Source organism: Sebastes umbrosus, chromosome 5 (genome assembly GCF_015220745.1).
Source record: "Sebastes umbrosus isolate fSebUmb1 chromosome 5, fSebUmb1.pri, whole genome shotgun sequence".
Lineage (NCBI taxonomy): Eukaryota > Metazoa > Chordata > Actinopteri > Perciformes > Sebastidae > Sebastes > Sebastes umbrosus.
Genome location: NC_051273.1, coordinates 12,179,660 through 12,191,969, shown reverse-complemented (window position 1 = coordinate 12,191,969; position 12,310 = coordinate 12,179,660). Strand labels below are relative to the sequence as shown.

The 12,310-nt window shown below is 39.4% G+C and overlaps 1 protein-coding gene across 1 annotated transcript in view; it reads right to left on the bottom strand.

Moving 5' to 3' along the window:
• The window catches only part of LOC119488851 (BMP/retinoic acid-inducible neural-specific protein 3-like), a 61,096-nt gene that overhangs the window by 28,832 nt on the left and 19,954 nt on the right, over window positions 1-12,310 (bottom strand). The gene's annotated exons all lie outside the window — the stretch shown is intronic.

Here is a 12,310-nt window from a genome sequence, read left to right as displayed (position 1 = left end):
ATGCCAGGTCATTTAGCTCAGTACCTCTGAATGAAAAGTTCAATGAACTAATTTCGATGAAAGACAGTGCTTCCACTTGCCCTGAGCAGGCAAGACTACGAGTTGTACTCTGACCACTGACCACCTGCTGTCATAAGAAATTGGATAAAATAACCAACAGCCGAACTCTTTATGACTAAGCACAAGATCAAGAATGCAAGGTCAAACCGGCTTGCTTTACAGAAAACATGCTCTCGGTAGTGATCATTCAGCTCAGGACTTCCAAATATGTACCACTGCTTTGAGGTGAAAGGCCCTGAATATGTCACATGAAACGTGATGCTATGTATTTCCACCTACTTAGATTTTAACAATATAGGCTATACTGTCGATCAGAATAGATTTTTAAGCATTTTTTCACCTTGAGGTGAGATTGTTTTGTCAACTACAGTTTCAACTTTTAAGCAAAACATGAACGAGAGGATCTTAAGGTGTTCAGAAAAATTAAAATTTGAATGTCTACAATTACTTGATAACCTGGCACACTCCATCTGCTGAAGGTCGTGGGATACAATCTAAAGCTCCAGAATTGCAACTAAATACACCTTGCGGAGGGATAGTTTTTTCAATTACTGTTTCTAAGGTTATTTTCAATCTAATTTGTTAGGTTTTTTGTTTGCGTATTAAGGGAAACACCGACGTCAAATCGGACAATGACAACCACACAGTCATTTTTAAAGTCATTCATTTACAATGGTAAAAATATATATGTATATAATGTGCTTTCCTATAGTACAAATATGTATTGTGAAAAATATTTAAAATCGCATGATTGTCCATGATTAATCAAATTAATTGCACTTTTTCAAAATGTACCTTAAAGGGACATTTGTCAAGTATTTGATACACTTATCAATATGGGAATGGACAAATATGCTTGCTTTATGCAAATATATGTATATATATATATATATATATGTATATGTTTTATTGGAAATCAATTAGCAATACAAAATAATGACAAATATTGTCCCTCACAGGTACTGCATTTAGCATAAAAAAAACAATATGGTTAAATCATAACATGGCAAGCTCAAGCTCAACAGAAAACAACAGTGTGGCAGTGTGCTGACTTGACTGATTGGCCCCAAATTTCATGTGATTATCATAAAGTGGGCATGTCAGTAAAGGGGAGACTCGTGGGTACCCATAGAACCCATTTTCATTCACGTATCTTGAGGTTAGAGGTCAAGGGACCCCTTTGAAAATGGCCACAACAGTTTTTCTTCGCCAAAATTTAGCTCATGTTTGGAGCGTTTTTTAACCTCCTTTCGCGACAAACTAGTATGACCTGGTTGATATCAACGGATTCCTTAGGTTTTTTAGTTTCATATGATACCAGTCTTCACTCTAGTTTTAATTTTTGATTGCGTTAATGCGTTAAAGAAATTAGTTGCGTTAAAACTAATTTGCGTTTACGCCTTATTATCGCGTTAACTTTGACAGCCCTATTAATAATACACAAACATAATTTTGGTGCTGTACCTTTGTAGTATACCTACTGTTAGAGACATTACATACAAAGTTTCAGCACATAATATGGACATTCGTATGTGTCTTTTCAGAATTCAGTGTGGCCAACAGACAGAAGAGAAAGGCCATGACCTCGAAGAAATGGAGAAGAGACGCCATTAAAAGAGACTCCATAGCAATACCAATGTTCACGATTCAATACAGCTTTTGCTCACAGTATGGCATCTGTGTCTTGTCCTTTATCTTTTACTTTCTGGTTTTCAGAAACAATATTATTGAAATCAACTTCTTTAGGCCAGTAAATGGCTTAAATTTACTACGAAAGGGGACCAGTACAGTTTCTTATTCCAACATAGTGTTCATAGAGTTCTTTGTGTTTGAAGTGTAAAAAGACTTTGACATTTCATTTCAGAAGCATAAAGGACATACAAACCCAAGGGATGTTTTCCTATAACAAGTTTATTTGACTCCCAAGAAGCAGTTTACTTTTCTATATGTCTGGAAACTAATACGTTCCTAAAGTGATGCCTCATATACCTCAAGTACCTAATTAGAAGAGCAGCAGGGCTGCTAACTGTTTCGCCTACAGTTAGATAATGTAAAGGCAGTTTATTTATGTGTGGGTTGATATTAATGTGAAATCATGATGCGGAGGGAAAATTAGCTAAACATATAAGATATCCCACCTACAGAGAAATAACCCCTTTCAGCATCTGTAACTAATTAAATATGTACTTGCAAAAAGGAGGACGCCGTTTGAAGACCATAACTATCTTTGATGTTTAAAAAAACTCTAATATTAGGCCATTGGCGAGATTGTATTTATTTTTGCAAGCACTTTCCCTCTGTCACAAATCTGCATGGCAATGAATGCATAGAGAGACAGTCATGAAGTCGCAGACAGATATCACAGCATTAATTATAACAGATCGGTTGTGATTACTTTGAAATTTCTCGGGGAGGCTACAGGAGCGAGGTGCCAATTTTTACTATCCGCCTGGCACTGCCCCGGAAATTACTCACATAATCACGCTTATAGGAGAAGAAAGGAATGGGTAAAAATGTTCCTCAAAGAGCCGTCTGCCTTTTTAAAGAGCACTCTGTTTAAAAGTTTTTTTCAAGGGCTTCATCCTGATGCTTTTTAGAAAGTAACCAGAAGGACCGTCTCTACGTACGTTTACCTCCAAACCACTAAGGAGCCACGTAGACGTGAACATGATTTATTGTCTTGACTGGGGGATTCTTTTTGTCAGATTACATTGTGTGAGGAGAAAATAAACAGTCAGTGAATTTATGTAGCGGCATTATCAGTCAAACATTGCACCTTTCTCTCTCTCCAAAATAAAAGCTTGACTGCCGTAATCAGAACGGGTTGAACAACCTTGGCTGCTGATGATGGATGGAGGGAGTGTGGCCTTTCGAAAGGGTATATATCACATTAAACCAGGAGTAATGAGGACAGCTCAAACACCCAGATGTTTGAATGATACAAAGAGTAAATCCCAGAGAATTCAAACTGCTGCACACAAGTTAGAATAAGCTGTTGGCAAAGAATCGCAACACATCAATTTAAATTTATTTTCACAAGTTGCATAATCACAAACCAAGAGACTGATTTACCCAATATTAAACAGAAAGTGTAGGCAGAGTGTGGGAAGTAAACATAATGATATTAAATGGATATGTGGTATCCGCTGACCTTTTTGCTGACACTGTAGTATTCAGACAAAGCCTTTGACTAATCTCTTGCTCAGATACATCTAGTGTAGCTATTAATCTTCACCTCGTTTCATGCCATACAAATAAATGACCTCTTCAAATGGGACACTGTGTCTCTTGAGTTGTGCTTTGCAGCTTGAAAGCACTAGTTCAAAGCCGCAGCACGTTCAGTGGAAAAAGAGGAATACACAAGAATGGAGTTGCAAAAGAGAGAGGGAGAGAGAGAGAGAGAGAGAGAGAGAGAAAGCGGGGAGAGAACAGGTACAGAAAGAGTATTCGCAAATCCCCGCTGTCGTTCGTTTCTTCAGTTATCGTTGACTGTGATAAGCTAGCCCCGTCTTATCTTAAACCCCCGATAGGCCAAATGGTTGGTCCTGCAGGGAGAGGAGGAAATTAAATGGGTTTCACCACAGAGTTAACTTTAGGGGCTCCAATCCTCCCCACAACCAGCCAAGTCATTATTATTATCAATTCCGTTGCTCTTTTTCGTCAAGGTACATCAGTTTCATCAGTTTAACACGTCGGACGCTATCATTGCCAAGTTGTTTGAGTTGTTGCATTTTCTCCGAATTCAAAGAGGCCCCTTTTTTTCTTGGCAGGTTCATCATGTCTGCATCTGCAGTGGTGGAAAGTAACTCAAGTACTGTACTGTAAGTAGAAGTTAAGTACCAGAGCCGCAAAATTGTACTTGAGTATTTCTATTCGGGCTGTCAAAGTTAAGGCGTTAATAACGTGTTAATGCAAATAAGTTTTAACAATACTAATTTCTTTAATGTATTAATCCAACATGCGATTTTTAGGTAGTTGCAACCTCAGTTTAGAGTTACGATACTTGCATCATATGAAACTACAAAACCTAAGGAATCCATATCAACCATGTCGTACTAGCTTGTCGGGAAGGAAGCTAAATAACGCTCCAAACGTACGCTAAATTTTGGTGAGGAAAAACTGTCATGGCCATTTTCAAAGGGGTCCCTTGACCTCTGACCTCCAGATAAGTGAATGAAAATGGGTTATATGGGTATCTATAAGTGACATGCCCACTTTATGCTAATCACATGCAGTTTGGGACAAGTTATAGTTAAGTCAGCACACTGACACACTGACAGCTGTTGTTGCCTGTTGGGCATGAGTTTTTGTTTCGTAGCTAGGCTGGCCGCGCAAGCATTTAAGTACATGTGAGTCTGTTGTGAGTTTGTGTCTAAAAGATAACCCCCAAGTTGCGAAACTCTTGCAAGGTGGTTGCCTTTAGGCTTTAACCTCAATTGGTTAAGGTTAGACATTGACCTTTAATGGTTAAGTTTAGCATAGGTCGTCGGGCAGCAAATCTTGCGAGAGTTTTTGCACTTTTTTTGAATGCAGAACTTTAACTTGTATTTTTTTTTTTTTAGATGTGTATTTTACTTAAGGATTTAAATAATGTGCTTATTTTACTTGTTGTATACACATTTATTTACTGGCATGTAGCCTAATCGTTAAGCAGTTTAATAATGTTTAATGAACATAGTTAATTTGCAGTCAAATGATGTTTATAATGAATTCTTATCCCATATAAAACATAATCACATGCATTATCCATTGCAATATGTTCAGCGCGCGGCCAAATGCATGTCAACACTGCTGCCTTCACCCTGGTGAATATGGCTGCTTTCCATTGGCAGTGTTTCCTGTGGACAGGTGGCTAAGGCGGAAGGCCCACATTGTGTTTGCACTGGAAGCAGTGGGTATGCTCAACAGTGTATCGCCAAAACACACACAGACACAAACCCCCTTTCATTTCCTTCAGACGACTTGCTAAAAAATCTTTCAAATTCAATCAGTAAGAAAGGAGGGAAATTAAGTAGAGGGCTAACGTGGTGTGAATTCATTACTCCATCATTGCTGAGGTAGCTCAAACACTGTAACCCGAAGCATCGATTCTAGTGATCCATCTTCTCCTGTCATTGAGCATTTATTAGGATTTCACAAAAATCTGGACTATACACAAGAGGAAGACTAGACCAGAAAATAACATTGTCACTTTCAATCACCTCTGCCCTCTTTTTCTGCACAAAGGGATGCGCCTCTCAACCAAAAATGGACAGTCAAAAATGATCATTTACAACAAACACAAGCTTAAGATTTATCTGTCCATGTTTCTATTGTTGGACCTGAGCGATGGCCACTGCGCTTATTGATGTAAGTTCCTCTCATTATAAGAAACACAACATTTAGTATTCAGCACAGAAACTGCTGAGACAATGATGTTAGCAGGTGTACCTTTTGTTTGTCTTTATACCTTTTTTTGGCTCCATAACTAGCGAACATAATGTGGCTCTTGTTAAAGCAGATTTTTTTTTTAATCTAAATATGCTGTCACACTACCATTCATGCACTAGTATCCCGTAAATCTCATAAACTTTATCAACTGGAGAGCATCTTGCAATAGAAAATTAATGTTTTTTTTGGTTAGATGCCTGAAATAAGGTCTGTGGTTAACACAAGCTTTAACATTTTGTATATAAAATATATCAATAAATAACCCTCTTGTGAATTTTGAAGCCTTAATGTGACTTAAAAAAAAGCGGTTGCAAACAAGTGGTTAATTGAGTCTACTAAACGTCAACACGCCGACTCGCCCGCCTTTACAGCCTCGTTGTGTATACTCATGCTCATGCCACCATGGTGTAGTTCGTCTATAGCAGGGGTGCACACACTTTTTCAGCATGCGAGCTACTTATAAAATGATCAAGTCAAAATGATCTACCTACTATAAAAATGCAAAACATATATTTATTTATAAATATATTGAGTATTCTTTATATGTACAATATATGTTGGTGTACCTTGCATAACTGCATGAACCCATATTGTACAATATAACTCTGTACATTTTTTGTCATTACCTTACTCTGATGACTTGCACTGAATGGAATCAGCCAGGGATGCATAGTCCGGACAGTAGCTGCTGATAGCCAGCCTCAAGCACACTTCCAAATGATCATCAGTCAAGGTGGAACGGTATTTGGACTTAATAATCTTCATGTGGGAAAAGGCTGGCTCGCATAAATAAGTGGAGCCGAATAATGCAGTCAAGGAGGTAGCACATTTCCTCATGTTGAGGTACTTTTCCTCTGTGAGTAAGTTCCAGAACTGTCCATGAGCCCTGGACTTAAGCTGAATGTCAGCTTGTAGTGTCAAAATCTCATCCTCCACTCCAGATGAGTTCAGGTGAAACAGTGTTGCAATTTTTGATGCGAGTGAATCAGCCTCAGCATCTTCCCGAAAAGGGTAGCACATGAATGTAGCGACTGGCTCCAGTAAAACAAAGTCTTGAAAGCGTCTGTCAAACTCTGACAGACAGTTCTCAATCTGCTCTGATAAGCTGACGTCTATATTTTAATTTTTTTTAATTTTCTTTTTTTTTTTTTTTAATGCCATGCGATCTACCCACACTACCTTTGCGATCGACCGGTAGATCACGATCGACGTATTGGACACCCCTGGTCTATAGCGTAACGTTAGCCTTTTACTTCTGGCGATTGCATTCACACTTCAAAAATCATAAAAGTGGTGTTCATTTGTGAAGATTATCTTGCTGAACAAAAAGTGTAAGTATCATAAACGTTTGTTTGCCATAGAGCTTATTTTCTGCAATTACCCAAAACCCAATGGAACCCAAGGTGATGCTAACTCCCTAGTTAGCCTACCCAAAACCCAATGGAACCCAAGGCAATGCTATCTCCCTAGTTAGCCTACAAAAATATGTCATCTCTGAAGCACTCTATGGGATCTGAACAGCCAGGATGCCAAATCGGGCCAAGGGCGTTAAGTGGGGGGGCAATGGGCCCTTCCTGACTTCCACACCCACCTTCTTCCGGTGCCCTTGGCTTGGACCACACCTATCTTTGAACTTGGTCTTCATTTGAATATCAACTACACCTGTAAGTTTCATGACTGTATCTTACACATTTGCGGTGACAAAATCTGTCCACAGACAGACTGACAGACAGACAGACACTTATAAACATCTGTACAAAATGTCATGGCAATATATTTGATAATTGATGAGATATTTCAGTCTCGACCAAAGTGGTAGACCAACCAACAGACTGACATTGCTATTCAAAACCTGAGGTCAGGATAAAAAGGGAAACCATAATGAGGCTTCCCACTATTTACAGTGGAACCATCACCTCTTTTTTACACTTCAATCCTCTATATTGAATCAAACCTTAGCGAGAGCTTAACTACAGAGAAATTGCCTTCAGTTGCCTGCCGCGTTAACAAATTGAATAAAAGTGAGAACGTGAGAAGTAAAAACTCAGCAATTAATGGGGCTGATTCGAGGGAAAATGTCTAATGTGTCTCTTATGAATTGTGCAGAGACCGATACTTTTTGGAATATTTTAAACAGAGGCCGAGTGAAAGTGTCTTAAGGTTGAAAAACTACAATTTATCACTGTTCCCTCACCAGCCTATTTACCACTAGAAGCAACTTGCCAAAAGCTCTGAGGGAATTTCAGGAGAGGAGACGAGACAAAGAACATCAGCGAGGATGTAACAGTGGGATGTTGAGAAGCAGCGCTGGGGGAGTCTGCACTAAAACACTCACCTCAACCCTCTTCAGAGCACCTGCAGACTCCCCTGTGGTTTAGGAAATCGTCTGTTGTTCATTGTGCTTGAAGTGGCTCTTATATCAAACAGGAAAGCTGCTTTCTTTTGATCAAGTTAAACTCAACGGGTGGGGTGTCCCACATGCTCCGGTTTGCAGGATAAAGTATTTGCAAATAATTATTAGAGTCCCATTGTTTAAATTCATTATGTGTTAATGCACCGTGATGCTTATTGACATGCTGACACTATCTGCACTGTAATTTACTCATTTCTAAACCCCCCATGGCGATTTTATGCAGTCTTTTTAATTGAGTGTTCTTCATTTTAAGTATAAAGCAATTACTTGTGTTGATAGCAGCTTCAACAACTCTTACCCCCTTTACACCTTGTATTAAAATGTGTTTTGGTTGATCGGATTGCTATCGGATAGTGCTTGACCACATGAAAGGTGTACAGGTTTAAATGCAACCATTGAGAACCGATCGGCCAAACCATCTCCGGAGGTGGTTAGGGACGCATTGTGACCACATTGAACACAAGTGTAAATGCATTTGTATTTTCATTCCGCATACAACAATTACGTTGGCGGAAATATATAAGCTCAAGCCACTGTTCCAAACCAGCGATGAACGAGAGGACATTGTGACGTTCGGAAGCTGGACAGAGTGATCGGATCTCAATAGGATCTCAATGTGGACACTGGAGACACATATTAATACCAGGTGTAAATGTAATCAGGTTAAATCATATCTCGATACAATCAAGAAACGCATTTCAGTGCAAGGTGTAAAGGCAGTCTATGCTGTAAAGATTTTAACGGGAATGATTGTCTGAATGTAGTTCAACGTGTATCTAGTTCCAGCCCTTTCTCTTTCCCAGGGCGTCAAATACCGAGGCTTTGTCACGACCGTCACCATATCAAAAGGCACCCTTTAGCACCAGTATGAAACTCACGGGGCGTTCAATTAACAACAATGTAAATCCAATTACTTGTTTTTCTATTTTATTACTTGTCATCGTCATTGTGTTTAATTGCATCACTTTGCTTATTTCATCCCATCTATGTGTCCACTTTCTGTACAGCACTTTGTAAACTTTTGTTTTTGAGAAATATCATTACATCTGATCATCTCTGTGCCTCAGTTGATTAATTTAACGAATTTACATTTGTTCTGTTATCAATTATTTTATTTTTAAGTAGACATTGATATTTGATGTGTGTGTGTGTGTGTGTGCAACATCAAGTATTGAAAACTGTCAAGCATTGAAGGTCAGCATTGAGTGCTTGGTTATTTTCTTAGTCATGTTTAGTTATTCTTTAATCAGATGTGTCTCATCTAAATTTGTAATAAGTAGAAAGTATTGTTCTGCTGTTATTCAAATGAAACAGTCTGAGTGGTGAGTAGTCATTTCTTTGCCTTTTACAAGACTGAAAGGTTGGGAATCGCTGCCACAGAGAATCGCTTCCTCTTTGTTTGTACACGAGGGTTAGAGCTTGATTTGGAAAATTAAGTACCTCTGTTACACAGCAGGAGCATAGCTGTGAAGTTGGGCCCCCTTGGGAGAACATTGCAGTGGGCCCACTTTCCTTAATAAAACAGCCCTACTGAATTTTTTATGAGTGCAGCTCCAGGTGTGAGCTCCCAAAACCGTCACCACATTTCACCCCACCAACACAGGCAGTGAAACGCAGCTATTATTTGCCGAAACAGAAAAGCAGAAGCTTACCCACAGCTGCATCCCTCCTGTCTCCGTCAGATTTCTTTCTGAAATCGAATGGGACCGAATCCAAGTGAATTCAATTTAGAAAGATTTACTGGCTATTTACTTTTTAGGTTAGTTTTTCCTTTTAATATCATCACTATTAATCAATGCCGCATTGTGGTAATCTAGAGAGCCTCAAACACAACCTTGCAGCTGACAGAAGCCTCTCAAGGGATTCTGCGATAATGCAGAGTAATAAGTACTAAGAGCTCACTAATCACTTGGCCACATGATAAGACTATTAATCTTGCCGCCCATGCAGCTCGGCTCCGACGGATTGCTGCCTTTTGCCAGAGAAGGAAATATTAAAACGCTCTAACGCGGCAACCGATCACCGGAGCCATAAAGCATCCTTGCACTGATCCATAGATGTCAGGAACCCTGTTCGTCTATTTCCAGAAGCCCGGACAACATCCTCCTAAATGACGACGGATATGATTCATGACACAATCTCCGCTAATTCGATCGCATGCCGATACCTCAGACTGTGTCGCTGTCGTGACAAATCTTCATTTTTTTCCCGGTGCTAATCAGCATATTTCAGTTGACCACCTGATCAGGTGACTCCCTGGGGGTTTGGAAGGCAGCGGGATGTGATGTACAGCCGGCAGATAGCAACGTGTCAGTATTAAATACATCATGGTGATTCTGTCGAGGCATGTGCCAGATATCTTGAGAACATCGGCTGTGAGAACCGTTTTCTGCATGACAACACTGGCCAAACAATGCAGTCTGCTATACTAAATAATCATAAATGGGGTTTTCATAAAGCATACTGTCCACTGTATGCACCACAATCAGAAATGCAGTTGTATTGAATTTCTCCCTTACATCTCTCTGAAGTTACAATGAAAATAAATAAATAAAAAGTTAACAAGAAAAAGCAAAATGTACCGCTAATAAAAAAAGCCTCTGCAGCTGTGAACACTACTGTTACACTATAGTAATGTTCAGATAACCTTATCAAACATATTGTTAGGATAAAATGCCCTTGGAATGACCGATTACAACAGATGTACATTTGCAAGTTAATTCAACCAAGGCAGACGGAAGTTCACACCCTTCCTTCCTTGTCTCTACTATTTAATTCAACTTCACTTGATTTAATTGCCGTGTATTTCATTGCAAGCAATATCTTTTCCACTAGAGTGCTTTAATAAGGGTCAGGTAAGGACATACAGTATTTTGGGTGGTAATGACGTCGCTGAAATTCCTGGTTCACATTAATTATAAATCTATATTTTCTTTTACTTCACATCTGAAAATATGCAACAGCTGACTGTTAATAGGTTTGTGGTCCTTGCAGGAAATATTCAGTATTAATTCAAATTAATGAAAACATGCAGCTCTCCCTTCCAACATCCAAGAACGATGTTGAATCGTTTGTATCGCCACCAGTGTTTAATTAATAAGCTGAATGCCTCGCTGTGTGGAAGTGACTGGGATCATTATTTTATGTGTAAGGCAACATCAGGCTTGACTTAAATATTGTTTTCCTAACTTTTGTAAAACAATATGTGACCAATAAATACACAGATAATTAATTGTTTTTAATTCATTATTTTAATAATAAATTGTGGACTAGCAACTTGACGAGTGTAAACCTTTTTTAACGCAGGAGTTAAAATTCCATATATAAAATGTAGATAATATAAAAATAGAATTTAATTAAATAGATCGGCCCTATTCTCACCCATACCTGATCCAGCTATTTGAGTCAGTATCGGCCCGATATCGGTATCGGTGCATCAGTTTCATTTGCTTTGGATCGAGAAAGGTCAGGCTAGTTTTCCGGTTTCCAGTCTTTATGCTAGGCTAAGTGGCTGGCGGCAGTCGCTTCACATTTGCCGTATGGACACAAGATCGGTATTGATCTTCTCATCTCACTCTTGGCAAGAAAGCAAATGAGCTTAGAGTAAAAAAATGCTCAAAGACATCGCTCATTTATTTGCTGTTTAACCTGCAGATATATAATTTAACTAGAATGGCACTCGGAGAGCTCAGACCTCCGCCAAGGTGTGTGACTTTAAAAACAGATCACAGCTGGCGGTACTGTGAGGTGGTCGGCTTATTATTAACACAGTGTGTTTCCGTGTACCGTATCGGTGGATGCCTCTCTCACTCAGCAGCCTTGTTATGTCTGTATAACGTTACACTACTCTCATCCCGTCATCTACCGCTTTCTTCTTTGTCACCGCGGATGGCCAGCAGCTCCCGCACCCCGATGTCTCGCCACACATCCACACGCGTATCTGGGTCATTTGTCATTAACGCGTCATCACTTACGCTGCGCATGTCTTATACCTTGTGGTCTTAATGCTCAGCCTGAAAAATCCTGAATCCGGATCATGATCCGGATCGCCACCAAAATCGAATGGATTGTTCATTGTGCTACACCCCACCCCTCCAAAACATTCCATTCAAATACATCGCAAACTTTTGGAGTAATCCTGCTAACAGACAAACCTACGCCGGTGAAAACAAAAAAACTACTGGTACATCTGATCATTTTGTGATTGCGATGTCAGCGTGCTGGCAAAACCCAGTATGTAGTCAGCTAGTTTTACTGCCTTCTTCTAAACACGCTTGAGTAGCATGATAGCACACCTAGAGTGACGAATCCGACTCCAGCAGTGGCTGCTGGCATCTTCACATCACCACTGAAGTTTAATGCTTAAAATCAACAACAAACTGTTTGTTCATGTTAAACGAGCTGAAT